Consider the following 6,984-nt stretch of genomic DNA (forward strand, 5'->3'; position numbering starts at 1 on the left):
TGGTAGGTTTCTGGGTGAAACATCTGCTCTGGATCCATTCCAGTCCGGCTTCCGCGCTGGCCATGGGACCGAGACGGCTCTGGTCGCCCTAACAGATGATCTCCGCAGGCAGCTGGATCGAGGCGGGTCGGGGCTGCTGATTCTTCTAGATCTGTCAGCAGCCTTCGACATGGTCGATCACGAACTCCTGGACCACCGCCTTGCCGACGTGGGGATCCAGGGCACAGTCCTTCAATGGCTGCGCTCGTTTCTCTCTGGTCGGGGACAGAGGGTGGCGCTTGGGGGGGAATTGTCATCGCGCCACTCCTTGGTGTGCGGAGTGCCTTAGGGTGCGATTCTCTCCCCAATGCTTTTTAACATCTTTATGCGCCCACTCGCCCAGCTTGTCCGGAGTTTTGGGCTGGGCTGCCATCAGTATGCTGATGACACCCAACTCTATCTGTTGATGGATGGCCATCCTGACTCGGCCCCAGACACACTGGCGAGATGTCTGGAAGCTGTGGCTGGATGGTTACGTGGGAGCCGGTTGAAGTTAAATCCTTCGAAGACAGAGGTCCTCTGGCTGGGCCGGGACGATATGGGATTGAGGGGGCAACTCCCATCTCTTGCGGGGGTGCAATTAGTGCCAGCACCGTCCGTTAAGAGTTTGGGTGTAATCTTCGATACCTCCCTCTCTATGGAGGCGCAGATTACAGCTATAACAAAGGCGGCATTTTTTCATCTCCGCCAAGCTAAGCAGTTGGCCCCTTATCTCTCTCGCCCTGACCTAGCCACTGTGATCCATGCGACGGTCACCTCCAGACTGGATTATTGTAACTCGCTCTACGTGGGGCTGCCCTTGAGACTGATCCAGAAACTCCAGCGGGTGCAGAATGCCGCGGCGAGACTCCTTATGGGGTCTTCGCTGCGAGATCACATTCACCCAGTACTATACCAGCTGCACTGGCTCCCGGTAGAGTACAGGATCAGGTTTAAGGTGCTGGCTTTAATCTTTAAAGCCCTATACGGCCTAGGACCCTTGTACCTACGGGACCGCCTCTCCTGGTATGCCCCACAGAGAAACCTACGGTCTGCAAATAATAACATCCTCAAGGTCCCAGGCCTCAGAGAGGTTAGGCTGGCCTCAACTAGAGCCAGGGCCTTCTCGGCTGCGGCTCCAATCTGGTGGAACGCTCTGTCACAAGAGACTAGGGCCCTGCGGGACCTGACATCTTTCCGCAGGGCCTGCAAGACAGAGTTGTTCCACCAGGCCTTTGGTCAGGGCGCAGCCTGACTCCCTCCTCTGGCAACCTGCACAGAATATTGCTTAATCGGTTGCCATTAATTTGATTTTAATTAATTTTTATAATGAATATTTTGAATGTGTGATTATTTGATTGTTTGATTATTTGATTGTTGTTGGCCGCCCTGAGCCCGGCTTCGGCTGGGGAGGGCGGGATATAAATAAAATTTATTATTATTATTATTATTATTATTATTATTATTATTATTATTATAACACAAAGAAAGGTATAAATGGCAGTGGAATTTGTGGTTCTGTTGAGTCTTATGAACTTGGTGGCAGGTATCACTTTCCGAGTTCCTGCTTTGGATCTTTGTAGAGTTTGCTCCTTAACTGTTTTGTCTGCCAAAGATGTCCCAAAGGCAATGGGTTCAGATTTTTCCTCAGGTTCTAGTCCCAAAGCCTTCACAAATGAGTAATGCTGTAAAGTAGTGGAGGTTTAGGTTCAAAATTTCCATCTCCTAGGTGGGCTCCCTTCCTAGGTTTACGAGACCCATCTGCCCCTCATTTCCCTCTACAGCTCCTGCAGTAGCCACCTTTTTAAGCATTGGGCCCACTTTTGCTCTTATCTGCTATGTCCTGTCTTTGCATGCAGAGAAATTCCCTAACAGACTGAGGATTTGAGGCCCATTGGCTGCCCTCACCTGGTTTAGGGAGCCAGCCAGTTGTATCTGTTTTTTGGGATGTGGCTGCTGTTGCATGCTGGCAATTTCTAGGATCCACAGGTGAGAACTGAGGGCAGGGTGGGGGTCAGAGGTAGACAAACTACCCCAGAAGGAGCACGACTTGGTCCCCGCTAGAGTTACTACCCATCCCTAACACTCCATACACCCCTGTCGTGTATTAAAGGTAAAGGGTCCCCTGACCATTAGGTCCAGTCATGACTGACTCTGGGGTTGAGGCGCTCATCTTGCTTTACTGGCCGAGGGAGCCGGCGTACAGCTTCCGGGTCATGTGGCCAGCATGACTAAGCCGCTTCTTGCAAACCAGAGCAGTGCACGGAAATGGTGTTTACCTTTCCGCCTGAGGGGTACCTATTTATCTACTTGCACTTTAACGTGCTTTCGAACTGCTAGGGTGGCAGGAGCTGGGACCGAGCAATGGGAGCTCACCCCGTCGAAGGGGATTCGAACCGCTGACCTTCCGATCAGCAAGCCCTAGAGTCTGTGGTTTAACCCACAGCGCCACCCACGTCCCTTAAACATTGCTGCCTCTCCCCGTCAGGGAATCGAACCCCGGTCTCCCGCGTGACAGGCGGGGATACTTACCACTATACTAACCTGTCATGTCTTACTGTATATTTAAAGCAAATGGAATCTTAATAGCAAAACTCTCAGCCTTTTCATTTAGAAATGGTTAAGTTCAGTTGATCAACGTTCTACATGTACTGTATAAATGATTGTTAATAAAAAGTCTCTTATCAATTACTTCATGGTATCTACAAATTCATCTTGAAGATAAAAAAAGCGTACCAGAAACAAAAAAACATTGTGAAATAGTTAAGGGTTAAATAGTTAATAGTTCTTTATCTCTAACACACAAGGCAGCTGAGAAATAGAAGGAGAAGTTTAAGACAGCCATTTCCCTTGTTTTTTTTAAATAGTTTTAAGAAAGAAAAGGAGCAGAGATATGCAACAATATCTGGAGGAAAACACATTGGATATTACTAATAGGACAAACCTTTTATTTCTGAATTATACTTCTAACCAGTTTGAAAGAGAGGTCTCAGAGAATATCTCAAGTAAGCCCATTTTTAAGAATACAGATGTGTTGTTTCTAAAGTTAATTCTAAAGTCTATTTCTGTTATAATAATTTTTATTAATTTTCAATTACCATCCAATAATAGCATCATTAAAACAATATCAAATTGTAATACTAATACTAAGCAGTCAAATACTGAATCATATAATTTAGGTGCCCCTCCCCACATGCTAGATGATTTCCTTTATTTCTGCATTCCAAAATCTTATTAATTTCTATTATATTCCAGTCAAAATAATAATCCCTTATACAACAACTGCAATATGAATATTTTCTATTTGTATTGACACATTGATTCATAGAACTGCAAATGAGACACTCAAACTACATCCTTGTTCTTCCAATGTTTAGCAGATATGCTGTCCATAGTGTTTCTTCCAGTCCTTCTAAAATGTTGTGTCTATTGTGACAGAAATGTTAGTTCCACAAGTATTTCTTTTTACTTTTTTCTCCTGCCAGCAAATGGATAAATAGCAGCTGCCTCTGACTGGCTGTGGTTCCAGGAGGGAGAGTTTAAAAGGAGCCGATTTCACGGGAGATGGGGTTAGACTGTGGTTAAGAGTGGGGTTGAGTTGAAGTGGTTGAGGAGGGAGGTTGGGAGTTAGGTAGGGAGATAGGATAGGAGTGTGGAGGAGGAAGAGTTGGTTCTGGAATAAAACATCCACTCCGAGTGTACCGTGAAGGACTGAGTATATTGTCCTGCAGGAGTAAAAGGACCAAATCTTTCTGGGAGACTGAGGATGAAGCAGGAGAAGGAGACATCCAAATCCCAGTGAAGGAAGGGGGTGAGCCCTTAAGACTATTGCTGAAATTACCTCAGGAGCTGCATTTGTTAAAGGGGTGGGTAAATGAAGGAAAGTCCCGCCTTAGAAAGGAACCAAACTATAAAGCCCAAACCTTAGAAACTGAATTGAAGTGAACTAGCATATTATTATTGCTGAAATAACCTAAGTTTCTCGACTTATATTATACTACCTTGCTTTAAAAAATAAATCGTTATTGTTTATTTAAAGAACACCTGCTTGAGACTCCAACTTTTTGGTGATCCCCCTCACAAAGATCCCCCACAGGATATGCTGGGATTGTTAGGGGGCTTTTTTTAAGCCTTCGGGTAAAAAGTTGTTCGGTGTAGTGGGAGCAATATATTAAAGTGAGAGCAGGCACATGGGCGTGAGCAGTAACTGAGGCACCAAGCTTGACGCATCCATCTATTCCATGTTCTTGCTGTTCTCCATCATGCCTTGTGTGCATCTGATATCCCATTGATGCTATAATCCAGTGCTCCCACTTCTTGATAAGGCAAGGGTGCTATCCAGAATTGCTGCCACCATTCAGTTAATGTGATGGCAAACTATGTCTCATCAGTGTTACATAGGTGGGAGAGTGAAGGATGCCCCAGTACTAACAAATTTGGAAGTAGGGAAAGGATGGGACCAGCTCAAATCTAGCCATCCTGCTGACCTTGTAGGTTCATTCCTTGCCTATGATTTTGTGATGTTACAAATGTAATTACATTGGCAGATCCGGCTTCTTGTCTACCAGCTGCAGTAATAGATGCTTTTGGATTCAGTATCTGCAGTCTGGATTCAGACCGTTCCTCCTAGGCTGGAAAAAAATGGTGAACACTGCTTTTTTACTGGAAGCCAAATCACAGGACAAAGCGATGCAGTGACTTTTGGACAATTGAAACTTTATAAATTACCTAATATACCAACACAAATAGAAATCACAAGTCTGTAGCTGTTATCTAACAGATTGCTATATGTACATGGAATGCAATGGAAGTTATTAACATAGTGGAACACAGAAATCATGAAGAAGAATGAAGCCATCAAATTTAGCATGCAAGGGGAAACATTTAATTAAATCATATAATTGACATTTGAATAATTGGCATTCATAAAGCCATTTCTGACCCCATGGGGGAAGAGAGGGGGTTGCGGTCTTGCCCCTCCCCCAAGCGCGGGGGCTGGCCTGCTGCCCCCGCGAGAGTTGGGGGAATCCCTGGGCGTGCCTTCCACCCATCCCGGTCACCATGCCGGGTAGTGGATAGGTGCCAATGCCTAAGGCCAATACCTTCAATTCTCTAATCAATAAAGTTGTGGCCTTTTCATGCCCAATTAACTTAATCAACGTCTCCTGTGTCTTTATTTCTGGGGGGGAGGGGTATTGACATGCAAAGCCATTTCTGACCCCATGGGGGAAGAGAGGGGGTTGCGGTCTTGCCCCTCCCCCAAGCGCGGGGGCTGGCCTGCTGCCCCCGCGAGAGTTGGGGGAATCCCTGGGCGTGCCTTCCACCCGTCCGGCAATCGGCGGGCTGGGGGAGGCGTGGCCTTGGCATACTTAAGGCCAGGCACGCCCAGGGACCACCCTCTTTACTCCTGGCCAGCTGAGAGGTTTTCCCGTCCCACCCACCCTTAGGTATAGGTTAGCTTAGGTAGATATGACCTTGCTATGGACTTCGGTTGGTCGCCGCAAGGGGCCTGGTAGGAATTTTTCCAAGTTGGCGAACTTACGGCCTTTTGGTTTTTTCGCCTACCTCGTAGCAAACGTCACAACTTTCTTTAGTATTGGCGGTTAGGCATTGGCTGGGGGTTCAATTGTTATGCAAATGGATCGGGGGGAAGGTACGCCATCACCTTCCCCAAGAAAAGGGGTAGTCCGGTAAAGGACTCCGGGGGGCGTTGTCTTGTCCGAAACCTGGGAAGGTAAGGGCCTCCGGCACGCCCCCGAGCGGTGACACCCGTGGGATCCTAGTTGGCGTACTTCAACAGGACCCCCCACGGTTCGTGTTAACCCATCCCGGTCACCATGCCGGGTAGTGGATAGGTGCCAATGCCTAAGGCCAATACCTTCAATTCTCTAATCAATAAAGTTGTGGCCTTTTCATGCCCAATTAACCTAATCAACGTCTCCTGTGTCTTTATTTCTGGGGGGGAGGGGTATTGACACGCAATTGCATTAATTAGATAAAATTGGTATTGTTATCTTGAAGTAATAATAATAATAATAATAATTTATTATTTGTACCCCGCCCATCTGGCTGGGTTTCCCCAGCCACTCTGGGCGGCTTCCAACAGAGATAAAAAATACACTAAAATGTCACATATTAAAAACTTCCCTGAACAGGGCTGCCTTCAGATGTCTTCTGAATGTCAGGTAGTTGTCCATCGCCTTGACATCCGATGGGAGGGCATTCCACAGGGCGGGCGCCACCACCGAGAAGGCCCTCTGCCTGGTTCCCTGCAACTTGGCCTCTCGCAGTGAGGGAACCGCCAGAAGGCCCTCGGAGCTGGACCTCAGTGTCCGGGCAGAACGATGGGGGAGGAGACGCTCCTTCAGATATACAGAACCGAGGCCATTTAGGGCTTTAAAGGTCAGCACCAACACTTTGAATTGTGCTCGGAAACGTACTGGGAGCCAATGTAGGTCTTTCAAGACCGGTGTTATATGGTCTCGGCGGCTGCTCCCAGTCACCAGTCTAGCTGCCGCATTCTGGATTAGTTGTAGTTTCCGGGTCACCTTCAAAGGTAGCCCCACGTAGAGCGCATTGCAGTAGTCCAAGCGGGAGATAACCAGAGCATGTACCACTCTGGCGAGACAGTCCGCAGGCAGATAGGGTCTCAGCCTACGTACCAGATGGAGCTGGTAAACAGCTGCCCTGGATACAGATTTGACCTGTGCCTCCATGGACAGCTGTGAGTCCAAAATGACTCCCAGGCTGCGCACCTGGTCCTTCAGGGGCACAGTTACCCCATTCAGGACCAGGGAATCCTCCACACCTGCCCGCCTCCTGTCCCCCAAAAACAGTACTTCTGTCTTGTCAGGATTCAACCTCAATCTGTTAGCCGCCATCCATCCCCCAACCGCTTCCAGACACTCACACAGGACCTTTACCGCCTTCACTGGTTCTGATTTAAAAGAGAGGTAGAGCTGGGTA

The sequence above is a fragment of the Podarcis gaigeae genome (genome assembly GCF_964106915.1).
Source record: "Podarcis gaigeae genome assembly, chromosome: 13".
NCBI classification, from domain to species: Eukaryota; Metazoa; Chordata; class Lepidosauria; order Squamata; family Lacertidae; genus Podarcis; species Podarcis gaigeae.